The 17,582-nt window shown below is 47.0% G+C and overlaps 1 pseudogene; it reads right to left on the reverse strand.

Annotated features, from left to right (window-relative positions):
• Positions 1-16,652: 16,652 nt before the first annotated feature.
• On the reverse strand, positions 16,653-17,366 carry LOC110744221 (annotated as a pseudogene).
• Positions 17,367-17,582: the final 216 nt, after the last annotated feature.

A 17,582-nucleotide genomic window follows, 5' to 3' on the forward strand; every position in this document is an offset into this window, starting at 1 on the left:
TATGTGGCACAACAACTAGAATGTGACTGAAACCATTGACCTCCTCATGCCATATCTGTTTGCCCCTCTGAGGTAACAACTGTCCTAAATTTGATGCTCAAAATCTCTTGCTGTAAAAAAGTTTTAAGACGTTTATATGATTTATTTAGAAAAGGTTTATCTTTGCTTATTTTTAAGCTTTAGAAAAATAAAGTGCATTTTTATTTTATAGTGTATTGTAGTCTTCTGAAACTCATTTTTTTACACATCATTTGTTTCAAGATTCATTCATCTTTAAAAAAAATTTTTTTAATTATAAAAAACCCAAGGATCCAGCACTTCTAAGTTTCTGGGGGTTTTTTGTTTTATTTGTTTTTTTTTTGTTGTTGCTGCTGTTGTTGTTTGTTTGTTTGCTTTTTTGAAACAGAGTCTTGCCCTGTCACCCAGGCTGGAGTGTAGTGGCGCAATCTCGGCTCACTGCAACCCTCCACCTCCTGGATTCAAGCAATTCTCTTGCCTCAGCCTCCTGAGTAGCTAGGATTACAGGCACCCGCCACCACGCCTGGCTAATTTTTGTATTTTTAGTAGACACGAGGTTTCACCATGTTGGTCAGGCTGGTCTTGAATTCCTAACCTCAAGTATTCTGCCCGCCTTGGCCTCCCAAAGTGCTGGATCACAGTCATGAGCCACCGCGCCTGGCCTAATTTTCATAGTTTTTGTAGAGACAGGGTTTCACCATGTTGGCCAGGCTGGTCTCAAATTCCTGGGCTCAAGTGATCCACCTGCCTTGGCCTCCCAAAGTGTTGGGATTACAGGCGTGAGCCACCACGCCCGGCCATCATCCATCTGATTCATTGTAACTCTAGTGCATTCATTTCTCACTACTGCATAATATTACATTGTGGGAAGAGATCTCAATTCATTCCTTCTCCAGTCAGAGGACATCTGGAATTTTCATAATTTTACGATTATGAACAATGCTTCTTTGAAGATCCTTGTGAAGGCTTTTCATACATGTGCAAGAGTTTCCAAGGCATCATTTTAGGAGTGGAAGTAATTGCTGGGTCATTGGTGTGTGCAACTTCAGTGTTACAAGATAATGCCCAGTTGTTTTCCAAAGGCACTTATACTCCGCACCATCCCTGTAAAAGTCCCCATCACCAACCTCTCACCACCACTAGTGCCCCTGATTTGTAATGGACTCAAAGATAATTTATTTATTGACTGCCTGAGACAGTGGAATGGATGGAGTGTGTAGGTGGCATGTAAGACAATCAGAAAGTTGGAGAGCACAGACACCATCTTCACTCAGAAAGATGAATGACTGAAACTCCAGCATCTCAGACTGGCGGTGATGGCCATAGGCTCTGGGCTTCTTTGATCCAATCATCTGGGACCCCTGGGGGCCTTCATGGCCGCTTGGTTGTGACCCACAGTGCTCAGCAAGCCCTGTCTGGACACAAGCTTCTAGTATGTGCCTGTTTTAGGGGCCTCATGCCTAGCTCTGCTGCAGCACTCTGTAGGAGACTTTCTTGATTGCCAAAAATCAGGAAATCAGGATTTTGAGACCATCCCGGGCAATATGGCGAAACCCCATCTCTACCAAAAACACAAAATAACATTAATAATAATAATAATAACCAGGCGTGGGGACTTGTGCCTGTAGTTCCAGGTACTCGGGAGGCTAAGGTAGGAGGATCACTTGAACCCAGGAGGGGCAGGTTGCATGAGCCTTGGAGGCCAGCCTTGAAAACCCACGGAAATCCTATCTATGAATAATAAGTCCTACACCCATATGGGCCCTGATGTTGGTTTCAAACAGCCATGTTTCCCTGCCCTCTTTACACTAACATTTTTCTTTAAGGTTTTTTGTTTTGTTTTGTTTTGTTTTGTTTTTCAAACAAGCAAGTCCTAGTAACATGATAGAAACTTTTTTTTTTACTGTTTTCATCCATGCCTAAAATTTAGTCTACACACACACATACACACACACACACAAATGCACCCTCACAAAGAGCACATTCTTTACTTCTTTTCAAGTCCAAAGCCTGTAAGAAGAGTTTTCTGTCGAAGGTCAGCAGCTCTGATTGTATTGCTTTATTTAGAGCATAGTTTTTGCTGAAACTCATTCCATTACCTTTGAGTTCACGGAAGTGGAGCCCATTAGAAGAATCGGCAGTCAAGAGGCTCTCATACAGGGTTAGAGAGTGATGCTAAACTTAGGTTCATTTGGCTACTGTGGTTTATTGACAGGGGCCTCTCTTTTTCTCTCTCTCCTTTTAATGGAGCCTGCATTTTCCTGTTTTGCAGCCGCCAACCTGTTCATGGTGGGAAGAAAGGAAACTTCTTATCTCTACTCCTAAACTCCCTACTCCTCCAGCAAGTGGCCTACTTCCCATTGCCCTAGTATGGCTAATCGACACCCACATCCAGGCCTCAGGCTGGCACAGGCAGGGGTACAGAATAGACAGTTCTGTGTCCCTGGTCCTGGTGGAGTGGGTTTACGGACCTGACCATTGCCCTGTCTCTTGGCTTCCGACCTGTGTACTGTGTCTTGACTGCCAGAGTCCTAGTATCTGTGGAGGCAGCCACTCCCCCACCTGGCCCCTGCTTTCCACCCCACTGGCTTTGTGCCCTGGGGTGGGTGTCATGTGCTTCCTGGTCTACGAAATGGGGGTGATAACACCCACAACACCTATACAGGTGTGCTTTACCCTTAAAAAGTACAGTTACAGGCCAGGTGTAGTGGCTAATGCCTGCAATCCCTTGGGAGGCTAAGGTGGGAGGATTGCTTGAGCTCAGAAGTTTGAGACCAACCTGGGCAACATGGCAAAATCCCGTCTCTACCAAAAATACAAAAAAAAAAAAAAAAAATTAATAAGGCATGGGGACGTGTGCCTATAGTTCCAGCTACTTGGGAGGCTAAGGCAGGAGAATCACTTGAACCCAGGAGTGGGAGGTTGCAGTGAGCTAAGATCAAGCCACTGCACTTCAGCCTGGGTGACAGAGCAAGACTCTGTCTCAAAAAAAAATTATATTGTAAGGTGTCATGAAACATTTGGACCATGCCTATGTTGACATTGTGAAGGGCATGCCCTCGGAGTCAGCTGGCAGTGGGGGTCAGGGTGAATTAATCCAACTGTTCCCAAGGGCAATTTGTCAGTATTTGTGAAAACAAAACCTACAATTTATCTTTTGAACCATGGTTCAAATGGAATTTGTGCAATGAAAATACCGAAGACTACATATGGGGAGTTTTTTTGTGACATTCCTTATAGTAGTTAAATCCCAAAACCATCTAAATGTCCACTTTCCTCTCTAACACAGCTATTCTATGGTATAGTATGTACCCACTAAAAAGACTGAGATTGTGATCCGTGGACTGATAAGAAATGATCTTCAAGAAATATTTGTGTGTGTGTGAAAAAGGGTACAAAACAGTATGTATGCGATCTTTATGTTTAAAAATAGGATGTAATTTTGTGTGTGTGTGTGCTGAGAATTTTTCTGGAAAAAGAATGAGTAGAAAACAGAGAATTTTTTCCAGGGAGGGAGGACAGAGGTGGAGGGAGAATTATTTTTCACTGTGTGCTCTTGCACTTGAAATTTTTATGTGTTTGTATAATGTAAACACAATTTTGGAATATAAAAAATACGTAAGCTATTTCCATTCTAATTACTGGCAGGTTTTTATTTCTAGAATGCTTCTATGTCACAGAGAGTAGCTCTGAGAATGACCTTTGAAGAATGGGAAGATGACACAGGCTTCAGAGAACCAAAGTAGGATGTGGGCTCCAGAGGCGGTGACATTTGCTACCTCTGGAGGCTGCCTGTAGTCTTAAGCCCAGGAAAGGCAGTCTCCCCAGTCCCTGTCACTGCTACCTGTGGCCACATCTAGCCCCCAGCACCTCCTCCTCAGGCCCCCATCTCTGGAGGGGCCATCACTCATAATTCAGTGGCTGCCAGGCTCAGTGCTAACTAAGCACTTCAGGTGCGTTAGGATGAAGGTCTTTGCTTCTCACCTCCCTGCATCTCACAGCTGGCACCATGGTCCAGGCCACCACAGCTTCCTTGGAACTTCTTGCCCTTTTTGAGCCATTCACAGCCACTAGAGTGATCTTTCTAGGCCATAAGGCATAATGGTCATTGCCCTACTTAAAACCCTCCTAGCCTGTCACTGTTAGGATCCAATCCAAGCCCATTACAGTGGCTATGAGGCTGTCTTCCTTGCCTCTCCTACCTCTGCTCATGGGCTCTGCTCCAACTATACTGATTGTCCTGTTCCTGAAAGAGAACGAACACATTCCTGCACCAGGACCCTTGCATTCGCTGTTCTCCGAGTATGACGTCTGTTCCCCAAGACCTTCCTGAGCTGTGTCTCATCGTTCAGTTCTCGACTCAGTGTCACCTTTCAGAGAGGCCTCTCTGACTACTCTAGGTGAAGAGAAGTCTCCCTCCCCTGAATCCACCTATCCCTCCGTCCCACACCACCAGAATGCATTTTCTTCATGGCATTTGTTAGTCTTGGCAATTGCCTTGTTGATTTGTTTGGGCTCTGAGCCCTCTTCGTCGAATGTCAATGCACTGAGCACATGGGCATTTTTGGTATTGACACCGTGGAGCATGACGTCAGCACCACGGGTGTTTACGAAGTGAATGGATGCAGTACATGCACTGCAAGTGCCACGTGTTGCTGGAATCTTTGCTGCTTACTCTCTGTGTGGCCTCAGGAACATCACATTTTCTGCAGCTGTGCAGTGGGGCAGGCTGGGAGTACCAGGGCAAAATAGAGAGCGGCTCCTGAATGGAGCTTTTTGTTTGTTCTAGAAGTCTATCATTCTGAAGAAGTTGTACGGAAACATGTACTCTGATTTTCCAGCTGGGTTGTTTTCTGCCCACCTTCCTGTTCTGGGAAGCAGGGCAAATTCCTGGGAGACTCTCCCTGGAGTGGGGGGCAGGGGGTGGCCTGGAAAATAGCCCAGGGCCTAGGGGGAAAGGGGGGGTGTAAATGCGGGAAAGGGGTGACTCTGGGAGAGTTGAACTGTCTCCTGAAAAAGAGTGTGGGAAGAAAGACTGGAACAAAGTACACAGACCTTAGGAAGGTTAGTGCAGCTGAAACCCGCCACACAATGCTTGACGCTCATGTCAACACAGAACATGTAAAGGAACAGTCGCCGTGATGATTATTAATTATTGCTATTACTGAACTGTGTCCATTTCTACAAAGGAACCAGACTGTCTCAAATTGTGCCTTTTCACAATTCTCTGCCTCATTTCAGCATCATAACAGTCCTTTGGGGCAGGTGCCCTTGTTATCCTGTTCATAGAATTGAGGAAACCCAGGCACGGAGAGGGTGTCTGGCTCAGGTTCACACATAGCTGCAGAGCTGGGATTCAAGTGCGGTTGGGCTCTTCCGGCTACAATTTTGAAGTTTCTTGAAATTTCCCAGGATTCTTTATTTTTGTTAGGCAATGCCTGTTTCCTTGAGGTTCCCAGCAGTTAAAACAACCATTAGGAAATGAAAGGAGACCGCAGACTTGGTTAGGAGGGAACAGGGCTGGGAAGAAGTAGGGGCACCCTTGCCTGGCTCTCCAGGAGAATCTGACCCCACAGGGGGCTACCTGGGAAGGGACAGAACCAGGGCCAAATCCTGAGGACAACTGTCTTCAGCTATGAGGCTAAGTGGCTACATCTCCCTTCTGGCCTGAGAGGCTATAGAGGGGCAGTGACCCTGTGGACGGGTCTCAGCAACAGCAGAGGAAACACAGCTCCCGCTTGGGCCCTATCCTCACCCTCAGGGTTGGGGCTTGGCCTCAGATCCTGATCTTCCAGGGGCCAAGCCACCATGAGCGAAAGCAACAGGTATAAAGAATGCCTGACTCAGAACGGAACCTGGAGCCACCTGCCCAAGATTCCCGGGGCGGGGACCTGTCTCTTGCCCTGCCACTGTGGGGATGACATCCTCCACCCTCACTCTCTCCCTTCCCCAGAATGGCACCTACGGTGTCACCATTACCACAAGTGTTTTGGGGTGGGCACTTGGGGTCAAGGCCCTTGCTCAAAGGATGACATGAAGTCTCCAGTACATTTGTGGGCCTTTATCTACTCAAGGGTGTGTGGGGGTGAATTAGCTGTTCCAGGGATGTGTTCCAGGGGCTGCAAGGAGGTGGGGAAGGCACAACAAGAAGCAAGGATGGAACCGGAGAAAGGGTCCCCGCATGGCCTGGGATCAGGACCTCGAGAACCAGTGGGGAAGCCTGGAGGGAAAGCGGAACTGATCAGGTGCATGTCAATTAGGCCATGATATTTTAGGCAACACCTCTGCTGGAGAGGTGGTTGCCTGCAAAACCGGATGAAGGCAGTGCTGTCAGGGTTTGGCGCTCTGTGAACAGCCACCTGGGGTCTGCACGTGTATTCTGCCTCCACCCACCTCCGCTCAAACCCCCTTCCTAGCACCTCCCTCTCTGCAAGGTTCCGGAGTGGCCACCCACAGAGCAGCGCTGGGCTGGGTGCTGAGTCATGAGGCTATGGTGCCTGCCAGGGGGCGAGGGTGGCAGATGGCTTTATGTGGGCGTGAGTGAGGAGGGGGGCAGATGGGAGAGGCAGTGACCTTGGGCCCAGCAGATATCCAGGGAAGTGGCCTGGGAGGTAGGTCTCCAACTCTTCCTTTCCCGTGTCTTCACTGCCGTTTTCCAGGGATGCCTGTTCCTGCTGGGGTAGCCAGCTGTGATCAGGTCAGGGTGGAAAGTGACCCCTGGGAGACCTGAGGCCTGAGGCCCTGGGCTTCCGCTTGACCTGGCTGGGTCGGCCGTGGGAGGCAGAGCCTGGCTCTGTTTATCCAGGCCGGACACTTCCGGAGCAGATGGGCGCCTGTCAGAGCCGCCAGCCAGGAACTGGGCTGACGTCCTCTCATTGCCAAGTGGCAGGTGACTCGAGGGCCTGGAGGGAACATGGGTTTGGTTTGCCTGTTTATTAGGGAACTCTCTCTCCGGGCTGGGAGCTGCCTGCACAACTGAGTGAGCACAGGGCAGACTCTTTGACCCGAAGGGGCCCGGCCCTTTCAGGCGCTGAATGCTGGGGACTCTGCGGGGGCTTCAGGGTCTCCCCAGAAGTCATGACTGAGCTCTGCTTTTTTTGCTCCCCCTACCTTGGTATATGCATTTCCTGGGGCTCCTGTGACAAAGTACTACTAACCAAGTGAGTGGTTTAAAACAGAGATGTCTTCTCTCATAGTTCTGGGGCCAGCATTGAACTCAAGGTGTCAGCAGGGCTCCCGCCGGAGGTCCTGATGGAGGGTCTGCTGCAGGCCACGCTCCTGGCTTCTAGTGGTTGCCGGCAGCCCTGTATGTTCTCTGCTTGTAGAGGTATCACTCCTGTGTCTGCCTCCATCTTCACATGGCGTTCTCCCCTCGGTGTCTTCTGCGTCCATTCTCCTCTCCCTTTTTTTTTTTTTTTTTTTTTTTTTTTTTTTTAGATGGAGTCTCGCTTCGTTGCCCAGGCTGGAGTGCAGTGGCGAAATCTCAGCTCACTGCAACCTCTGCCTCCTGGGTTCAAATGATTCTCCTGACTCGGCCTCCCAAGTAGTTGGGACTACAGGCGCCCGCCACCATGCCCAGCTAATTTTTTTTTTTTTTTTTTGAGATGGAGTCTTGCTCTGTTGCCCAGGCTGGAGTGCAGTGGTGTGAACTCGGCTCACTGCAAGCTCCGCTTCCCGGGTTCACACCATTCTCCTGCCTCAGCCTCCCTAGTAGCTGGGACTACAGGCACCTACCACCATGCCTGGCTAATTTTGTGTGTGTGTATTTTTAGTAGAGATGGGATTTCACCATATTAGCCAGGATGGTCTCGATCTCCTGACCTCGTGATCTGCCTGCCTCGGCCTCCCAAAGTGCTGGGATTACAGACGTGAGCCTCCTCGCCCAGCCTCTCCTCTCTCCTTATAAAGACTCCAGTCATACTGGATTAAAGGCCCACCCCACTCAGTATAACCTCAAATTAATCACATCTGCAATGCCGTATTTCCATATAAGGTCACATTCTGAGGTTTGGGGAAGGACATGAATGGTGGGGGGATACTGTTCCACCCAGGACACTTGGGTTGCCCATCTGCCTCACTCTTTCTCTCATCTTCAGCTTTTCCTCCCTCTTGCTCTGCCATTTAGAGAGAGGACACCCTGTACCCACGCCTGAGCTTTCAGGGAGGGGGAGGCCGCCATTTTCCCAAGAGCTGGCTGACTCCCAAGCATTCGACTGTAAGTTAGAAAACCCATTAAGAGGCAATCAACGTACAGCTTGGTTTTCATCCTGTATAGAGTACCAGAGGCCTTTGGGAATCAAAAGGAAAGCTCTGAACTCCCGCCCAGGGTAAATGTACATGCAAACACGCACAACTCTCAGTGGTGACACAGCCCTTCCAATGCCCGTTTGTCCTGGGACTCCAGAGAGGGCCTTCTCCAGGCCAAGGAATTTCTGTCTGGAGTAAAAGGAGGCCCCAGTGCCTCAGCACTGTGCTGCCTGTGAGATCAGGGGTTGCCACGCTGGGTGAGGACTGGGAAGGGTTTCCTTAAACCAGACCAGCGTCAGTGTGTGTGTGCAGTCACAGGGTAGGCATGGACAGCGGATGGTGGAGGTATTCAGGAAAAGGGTGGGGTGCTCTGCTGTGGTGTTAAAATGGTTTTTTTTCTTGGCCCTGTAGCCACCGCCCTCCAGATATTGTTGAAAAGAGGCCCAGAGAGAGCCTGATGCTGGATTTCCAGGCATTTAAAGCAGAGGTTCTAAGACGTGTTGTTAAAGGGAGGGAGGAGGGAGTTGCCCAACATAACCTCTTCCCATTATCCTCTTTACGTAAAAGCACCCAGACTCTGTCCTTCTGTGTGTACAAATAAATGTCCCTAAAGGTCCTGAAGGGTAAACATCAGGTGTCAGTGGCTGCTTCTGGACAGGATTTAGCATTGAGGGCATCAAGGAAGGACTTTTCCTTGTTGCTATCTCTGTTTTGGTGTGGCTTGAATGTTTCCAATGAAAGTGGATTCAAGTGATAATTATGTGTTAAATTAAAATGTTTTCAAAGAAAGGCTCTTGATGTTCTGGGAGTTTCAGATCCCTTCAAGAAGTTCCTGAAAACCACGGTCTATCCCCAGTGCACCTGCTCACCACAAGAATCCCCAGCCTGAGGGAGGAGCAGACCCCTGGCCCTGAAGCAGACCAGCTCCTTCTTCCGGAGAAACCCACCTGCTGCCACCAGCCAGGCTACTGGGATTCTCCTCTTCCCCTCTCCCCACTCCACATCCAGGCACGCAGAAAATTCTAGCTGAATTGTTCTCCCGACCAGTGGTTCCCAGACGGATGGCATCAGAATCATCTGGGGGCTGGTTGGAATGGCATGTTGGACCACCCCTTTACTTTTCTAAGATTTGCTTTTCTAATGAGGGTCCAGGTATCTGATATGATGGATCCTCCCACCTCACTTTGAGAACCACTGATCTAGGTAAAGGGCATTAACTGTGCCTTCCGAGGTTCACCTGGACTCTGGAGAGGGGTTCCAGCTGGGAACAAGGTTCATTCCTCTCCTGTGTGGAAGTGAGCAGAGGAGCATCCGTGGGAACCACCTGGGGATAGGGAAGAGGGAAAATCGTTCTCTTAGGAGTGAGGCTGATGAGATGCTTTGCACTGGAAGACTGCGATTGTCTCAATGAGAAGGTACCTGGGGGACCCCTCATCACCTCCCACTCCTCAGGGACTGGAGGGTTAAGAGGTGTGAGCAGGTCCTTCCAAGTCCCTCCCACCAGTTGTTTCCTGGGACTCTGAGCTCTGATCTGCTGTGCCCCCTCAGCCTCTCCTCACCCCTTACCATTTTCTTTTTTTCTTAGAGACAGGGTCTCACTCTGTTGCCCAAGCTGGAGTGCAGTGGTGTGATCACAGCTCACTGCAGCCTCAACCTCCTGGGCTCAGGTGATTCTCCCACCTCAGCCTCCTGCGTAGCTGGAACTATAGGTGTGTGCAACCATGTCTGGCTAATTTTTTGTAATTTTGGTAGAGACAGAATTTCTTTTTTCTTTTTTAGAGATAGGGTTTTACCATGTTGCCCAGACTGGTCTTGAACTCCTGGACTCAAGAAATCTGCCTGCCTCAGCCTCCCAAAGTGCTGGGATTACAGGTGTGAGCCACCACACCCGGCCCTTCTCCTCACCATTGAGATGGAGGCTGGGCTAGCAAGGCTGGGGCTGGAGGTTAGGAGGGCCGGGGAAGGACCCTCCAGTCCCTCAGCTTCCCCGTGACTCCTTTCCAACCTCTGCAGTTCTCAGGCATGAATACACAGTCTTACATCACTCTCACCTCAAGGGACTGGATTGAACAGACTAGGTGCCCCGGCACCTGGCTCAGCAACTGGTGTGGAATTGGCACCCAGTAAATGTTTACCAAAGAAAAGAAAGGTGGAACTCCAAAGTGTGAAGGAAGGAAGGGTTTCTGCAGTACTTTTCCACTCCCTTCCCTTTTTGCATCTCACCCTCCAGCAAATCCCAGTCCTGTGGGTTCAAAGGGACTCAGCTCTTTTTTTTCCCTACAGTAACTGTGTTCCACCCTGGGGGAATTTTCATCTCAACTGAGGACTCCCAGTGCAGGTGACTTAAACCCCAAGGATGCAATGTCGGGCCTCAGGGCAAGTGAAGTTGTGCAAGGCCAGGATCCAGGAGAGGCAGAGTTCTAGTCTGGCCCTCCACCCCCAACTCATGTCAGATCCACCCTGCAGCATGTACCTTAGGCCTGTGCAGGTGTCATAAAGATGCAGGTCCCTGGGGGAGGGGGACTCACTTTGGAGGAGCCTTGTATGTGTGTGGTGCTTCTGTGAATGAGCTCAGCTGCTGTGTGCACCATCTTTGTCTGCCAGACTGCCCTAGGAGTGATGAAAGAGGGTCAAAATGCCAAATTCTTCTAGCAGCTTCTGAGATGAGTCCCTACCAAATTCAGGGGGTGGCAGAGTTGGCAAGTCTGGGCCTGAGAGAGAGAGAAAGAGAGGGAGCCTGTCCATTAGAAAACTCATTGAGGAATCAGCCCGATCCTCCCTGTCCCCCAATTTCTTTCACTTGTTGGGGGGCAGGTGGTGGTGGGGAGTGACTTGTGGAGGAGACAGGGACACCTGGAGCGGCTCTGAATCCCTGTTAACCCCTCAATGCCCAACTGCCAACAGTCACCAGGGACTTCTGATGAACAAATCCAATAATCCTTTCTCAGGCCTCTCTTCCTCCACCGCTGCAGATGTCTGCACTGGGGGAGTCCTTGCCTTCCTCTAATGATCGACAAGCACTTATGCAGTGCATGCTCTGTGCCAGGCACTGTGCCAGGCTCCTGGATACAAAGGGAATGAGTCCCAGCTCCTATTCAAGGAGCTGCCAGGGTGTGGAGAGAGCAAGTTGGCAACCAGCAGTTTCAGCACAGCACACCGTGAGTGCAGTGGCTGGAGAATTTTAGGAAGGAAGCAACTCCAAGAACTCCTCTCTTCCACATCCACCCTGGGCATTCTCTCTCTCTTCTCCCATTAGCTAATACCAGTTTATGTTTGTTGAGCATTGGGAACTCAGATAAGAGCTTAATATGTGTTCTCCATCTTCACCACAACACAGCACAGGTATACACTGTGAACCCATTTCACAGGGAAGGAAACTGAGGGAGAGTGGCTCAGGAGCTTTCCCCAGGCCACACACATGTTCCGCGCCTTGAATGCCCTTCACTCCTAACTCTCCCATTGTGGCAAGATTCTTGCTCACCAAGGTTCTGACCTCCATTCTCTGTCCTCTTTCTGGTCACCCCTCCATGATATCATGTCCTCCCACACATTCAGCTGCCACCTCCTGTGTCTGGGTCAGAGGTTCCTGCAGCCTCCAGACTTGCACACATACTTCCTGCCAGCCTGCTGAGCAGCTCCACGTGGGCAGCCTGCCAGCACCTCAGCCCTGCTGTGTCCAAGCCCACCATCTCTTCCATACTTCTCTGTGACTATGCATGGTGCCCCCTGCTCCTGGTTACCCAGGTGCCAAGCTGTCTCTCTTCTGCCTCCATCTGGAACACAGCAGACAGAAGGTACAGTGGGAGACCACTCTGAATTATTTTGGTTGCAAGTGACAGAAAAGTCCTATTCAGACTGCCTTGATCAATAACAGATTTTTTTGAGTAGAGCTGGGTTCAGACACAGCTAAATCCAGTGGTTCAAATGGTTCTATCTATTCTTGGTCTTTTAGCTCACGTTATATTGGTTTCATGTTTAGTTCCCACAGGGTGGCAGAATGGCCATCAGTTCATACCCTCTTAAGGATAAGCAGAAGAGACCGCCCTTCTTTTCCTGGTAAATCCTACACAAGTCCCGGGATTTGCCCTGTCTGCACCAACTAGAGTCTTGGGACCGGTTGCTGAGGTTAGAAGGATTCAGTTCTCTGTTTGGCCAGGCTGGGTCATGGGCTTCACCAGAACCAAATGGACAGAGAGTAGGAATGCTAATAAAGGCTTAAAGATACCCAAGGGCTCCATGAGATATATCCCTTCCATGCTTGAGGGTGCTGGGGAAGGAGAGAAGAGGCCCGATTTGTCCTGATGATATTTGTGACCATTACTAGGTGAGATACATATGCAGAAGCTCTAAAGGTTGAACCTTAGAATCTACAGTTAAGACAGAGTGGGGTTTGAGCCTCATTTCCACTAATGTGTTAGTCAGGATAAGCTAGTAGACTTGTGGTGATAGACAACCCTAAAAATTGTGATTAACACAGTAACCATTTATTTCTCCCCCATGCCACATGCCCCATGCAGGACAGTGGGGGCTCTGCTCCACACGGTCACTTAGGGATCTAGGTGGTTGGAGGCACCATTATCTTGCAACTGCACAGCCTGCACATCTCCACAGGTTCCATGCCAGGGGAAAGAAAAGACTGGAGAATTGTGCCTGGAGACTTTTCACTGCCTCAATTTGGAAGTGACAGACATTACTTCTGTTCATATTTCATTGGCTAGAACTAGTCATAGCCCAGCCTCCCAGGAAGAGGGTAGGTATGAAGGAAAGCATATGGAATAGTCAAAGAAAATTATCACTGCTGCCACACTCATTCACTAGCTGTGTGTCAGTGGCAAGATACTTAACCTTTCTGTGTCTTCATTTCCCTGTCTGTTTTTGTTTGTTTTTATGGACGGAGTCTTGCTCTGTCATCCAGGCTGGAGTGCACTGGCATGATCGTAGCTTACTTCAGCCTCAACCTCCTGGGCTCAAGTGATACTCCTACCTTAGCCTTCTGAGTAGCTAGGGCTACTAGCCTTGTTAATTTTTTTTTGTTTTTTGAAGGGCTGTCTCACTATGTTGCCCAGGCTGGCCTCAAATTCCTGGCTTCAAGTGATCTTCCTGCCTAGGCTTCCCAAAGTGCTGGGATTACAGGCATGGACCACTTTGCCTGGACTCAGTTTCCCCTTTTTTGTTTGTTTTTGTTTTGAGATGAAGTTTTGCTTTTGTTTCTCAGGCTAGAGTGCAGTGGTGCAATCTCGGCTCACTGTAACCTCCACCTCCTGGGTTCAAGCAATTCTCCTGCCTCAGCCTCCTGAGTAGCCAGGATTACAGGCATCTGCCACCACGCCTGGCTAATTTTATATATTTTTAGTAGAGATGGGGTTTGACCATGTTGGCCAGGCTGGTCTCAAACTTTTGACTTCAGGTGATCCACCCGCCTTGGCCTCCCAAAGTGCTGGGATTACAGGCCTGAGCCACCGCGTTCGACCCCCATCTGTTAACGGAGGATTACAATAGTTCTTTCAAAAATGTTTTCTTTTTTAAAAAATGTAAATCTCTTTTGTGGGTACACAATAGCTGTATACATTTATGGGGTACATGAGATCTTTTGATATAGGCATGTAATGTGAAATAAGCACACCATGGGGCATGGGGGTGTCTATCCCCTCAAGCATTTACCCTTTGAGTTACAAACAATCCAGCTACATTCTTTAAGTTATTTTAAAATGTACAATTAAGTTATTATTGACTATAGTCACCCTCTTGTGCTATCAAGTTGTAGGTCTTATTCACTTTTTTTGTAGCATTAACCATCTCCAACTTCCCTCAGTCTCCCACTATCCTTCCCAACCTCCAGTAACCACCTTTCTACTCTCTGGGTCCATGAGTTCAATCATTTTGATTTAAATTAAAATTTTTTTTTTCTTGCCCCACCTAATGCCATCACGGTTTGATTTTTAGATCCCACAAGTAACTGAGAACATGTGATGTTTGTCTTCTGTGCCTAGCTTATTTCACTTAACATAATGATCTCCAGTTCCATTCATGTTGTTGCAAATGACTGGATCTTATTCTTATTTAATAGCTGAATAGTACTCCATCATGTATATGTACCACATTTTCTTTATCCATGTTCCAGATCTTAGAGGAAAGACTTTCGGTTTTTCCCCATTCAGTATGAGACTAGCTGTGGGTCTGTCATATACGGCTGTTATTATGTTGAGGTATGTTCCTTCTATCCCCAGTTTTCTGAGGGCTTTCATCCTGAAGAGATGTTGAATTTTATCAAATGCTTTTTCAGCATCAATGGAGATGATAATAGGGTTTTGTTTGTTGTGGGTTTTTGTTTTTGTTTTTTTTTTTTTTTGAGACAGAGTCTTGCTCTGTTGCCCAGGCTGGAGTGCAGTGGTGCAATCTCAGCTCACTGCAACCTCCACCTCTCGGGTTCATGCCATTCTCCCAGCCTCTGGAGTAGCTGGGACTACAGGTGCCCACCACCATGCCCAGCTGATTTTTTTGTATTTTTAGTAGAGATGGGGTTTCACCATGTTAGCTAGAATGGTCTCAATCTCCTGACCTCGTGATCTGCCTGCCTCAGCCTCCCAAAGTGCAGGGATTACAGGCGTGAGCCACCACACCAGGCTGATCATATGGTTTTTATCCTTCATTTTGTTGATATGATGTATCACATTGATTGATCTGCATATGCTGAACCATCCTTGCATCCCAGAGATAATCTCACTTGGTCATGAGGAATGACTTTTTTCTAATGTATTGTTGAATTAGGTTTACTAGTATTTTACTGAGGGTTTTGCATCAGTATTCATCAGAGATATTGGCCTGTACTTTTCTTTTTTTGATGTGTCTGTGTCTGGTTTTAGTATCAGGGTAATACGGGCCTTGTAGAATGAGTTTGGAAGTATTCCCTCCTCCTCTATTTTTATGAATACTTTGAGTAGGATTAGTATTAGTTCTTTAAGTGTTTGGTAGAACTGAGTAGTGAAACCATCAAGTCCCAGGCTTTTCTTCAACAACCAATTTATGCCTAATGTTCCATTATTGGAACACTATGTTTGTGGCAGTTATTTATATCCTACTGCTCAAGGTCATTGTCAAGGTCTGATTTTTCACACACACAAAATTTGCAACCTCCGGCATAAATGGGTTAATGGGAGACTTTTTATTATGGCTTTGATCTCGTTACTTGTTATTGGTCTGTTCAGGTTTTGAATTTCTTCCCAATGTAATCTTGGTAGATTGTGTGTATCTAGGAGTTTGTCCATTTATTCTAGATTTTCCCATTTATTGGCATATACTTGCTCATTGTAGCCACTAATGATCCTTTGAATTTCTGAAGTATCAGTTGTAATGTCTCCTTTTTCATTTCTGATTTTATTTATTTGTATCTTCTCTCTTTTTTTCTTAGTCTAGTTAAAGATTTGTCAGTTTTGTTTAACTTTTCTTTCTTTCTTTTTTTAAATGTAACACTGTTTATTTAACTTCAAAAACACTTTAGCATTCTAAACATACAAAAAATGTTTCAAATCGTGTTTAAGTACAGAAAGCTCTTGAACTTTCACTGATGCAGTGGCTCTTCACTTTGCTGACAATGAAGAGTTCTACAGTTTATTTAAAAAGTAGTCCCAGCTACTCCGGAAGCTGAGGCAGGAGAATCACTTGAACCTGGGAGGCGGAGGTTGCAGTGAGCTGAGAGATCGCGCCACTGTATTCCAGGCTGGGTGACAGAGCGAGACTCTGTCTCGGGAAAAACAAACAAACAAACAGCTTCTCATGCCAGCTGAACCCCACTTTGTCCACAGCTAAGATAGCAGCAAAATGCTATGTCACAATATATAGAAACCATACAACCTGAAACTAAATGGATGCCCACTGCAGAGTCAATAGGTCCAGCCTCAGTGCACGCCCTGAGCTATGGCCCCTCCAAAAGGCATCTTCCCCACAGCCTCAACGCCAAGCAAAGAGTATCAAGAGTTTGTCCTGGTTGTTTTGTTCTTTTTACCAACTATAGATATATACAGTTGATAACTTAGGTTTTCCAGCCAATTACCATATAGTTAAGACCACCTTACAAATTAAAAAAAAAAAAAAATGCCAGAAACATCTTTAAATGCCTTGTCACGCCAACTGCAAAGCACACAGAGTGAGGAGAACACAAGAGTGCCTTTTCATTTTAGAAATGTTTGGAAATATGTACAACTTTGATACAGTTTCAGGGTGATCTGGACACCCATGGCCACTTCATGTAAACCACTGACAATTTCTAGAGCACTTTGAGAGACTACAATATGATCGTGATAAAATTTTGGAATTAAACCTAATGAGGGCAACAGACACTTCTCAAATAAGAAATGTGTCAATCACGGCCCTCCCCTACTCTAAGGTATTCACAAGGAGACAGATAAACAGGTATTTTTTGTTTGTTGGTTTGTTTTTAATTCATCCTCCTCCTTCTCTTCCTCTTCTCCCTCCTTGTCTTCTTAACCTTCCTCTTCCACATTTTTCCGGGCAACTTTAGCAGGACCCTTTGTGCCATCAAACTTTCCTTTCGACTTAGAGTCAGCAACATCCTTCTCATACTTCTCCTTCAGCTTTGCCTCCTGAGTGATGTAAGGCTGCTTTTCACTGTCATTTAAGCTACTCTACATCTCACTCAGCCTTTTTTTGGCCACGTCTCCAATAGAGATGCCAGGGTTTGTGGATATGATCGTGGAGCGGAATTCTGAACAGAACAGGAAGAATCCAGGCAGTGGCATTTTGGGGACATTAGGATCCTTTTTCTTCTTGCCTCCCTTAGCTGGTCTGTAATGCTTCTTTTCCTGATCGTAGTGCACTTTATCCACCTTTGCCATTTCATCAAATTTAGACTTCTCCTTCCCATACATTGTCTTCCACCCTTCAGAGTACTTCTTGGAAAATTCTGCAAAATTGACAGGGACCTCTGGGTTTTTCTTTTTATGTTCTTCTCTGCACGTCTACACAAAAAGGCATAAGCAGACATCTGCTCCTTGGTTTCTTGGGGTCACCTTTATCCATCTTGACTGTGTTGTTCACTAGTCTCAATTTTGTTTAACATTTTGAAAAACCAACTTTTTGTTTCATTGATCTTTTGTATCTTTTTTATATCAATTTTATTCATTGGCGTTCTGATCTTTATTATTTCTTTTCTTCTACTAATTTTGGGTTTGGTTTGCTCTTGCTTTTCTAGTTTTTTAAACTGCATTGTTAGATTGTTCATTTGAAGTTTTTTCTCTTTTTTGATGTAGGCACTTTTAGTTATAAACTTCCTTCTTGGTACTGCTTTTGCTGTATCCCAG

This window comes from Papio anubis, chromosome 11 (genome assembly GCF_008728515.1).
Source record: "Papio anubis isolate 15944 chromosome 11, Panubis1.0, whole genome shotgun sequence".
Lineage (NCBI taxonomy): Eukaryota > Metazoa > Chordata > Mammalia > Primates > Cercopithecidae > Papio > Papio anubis.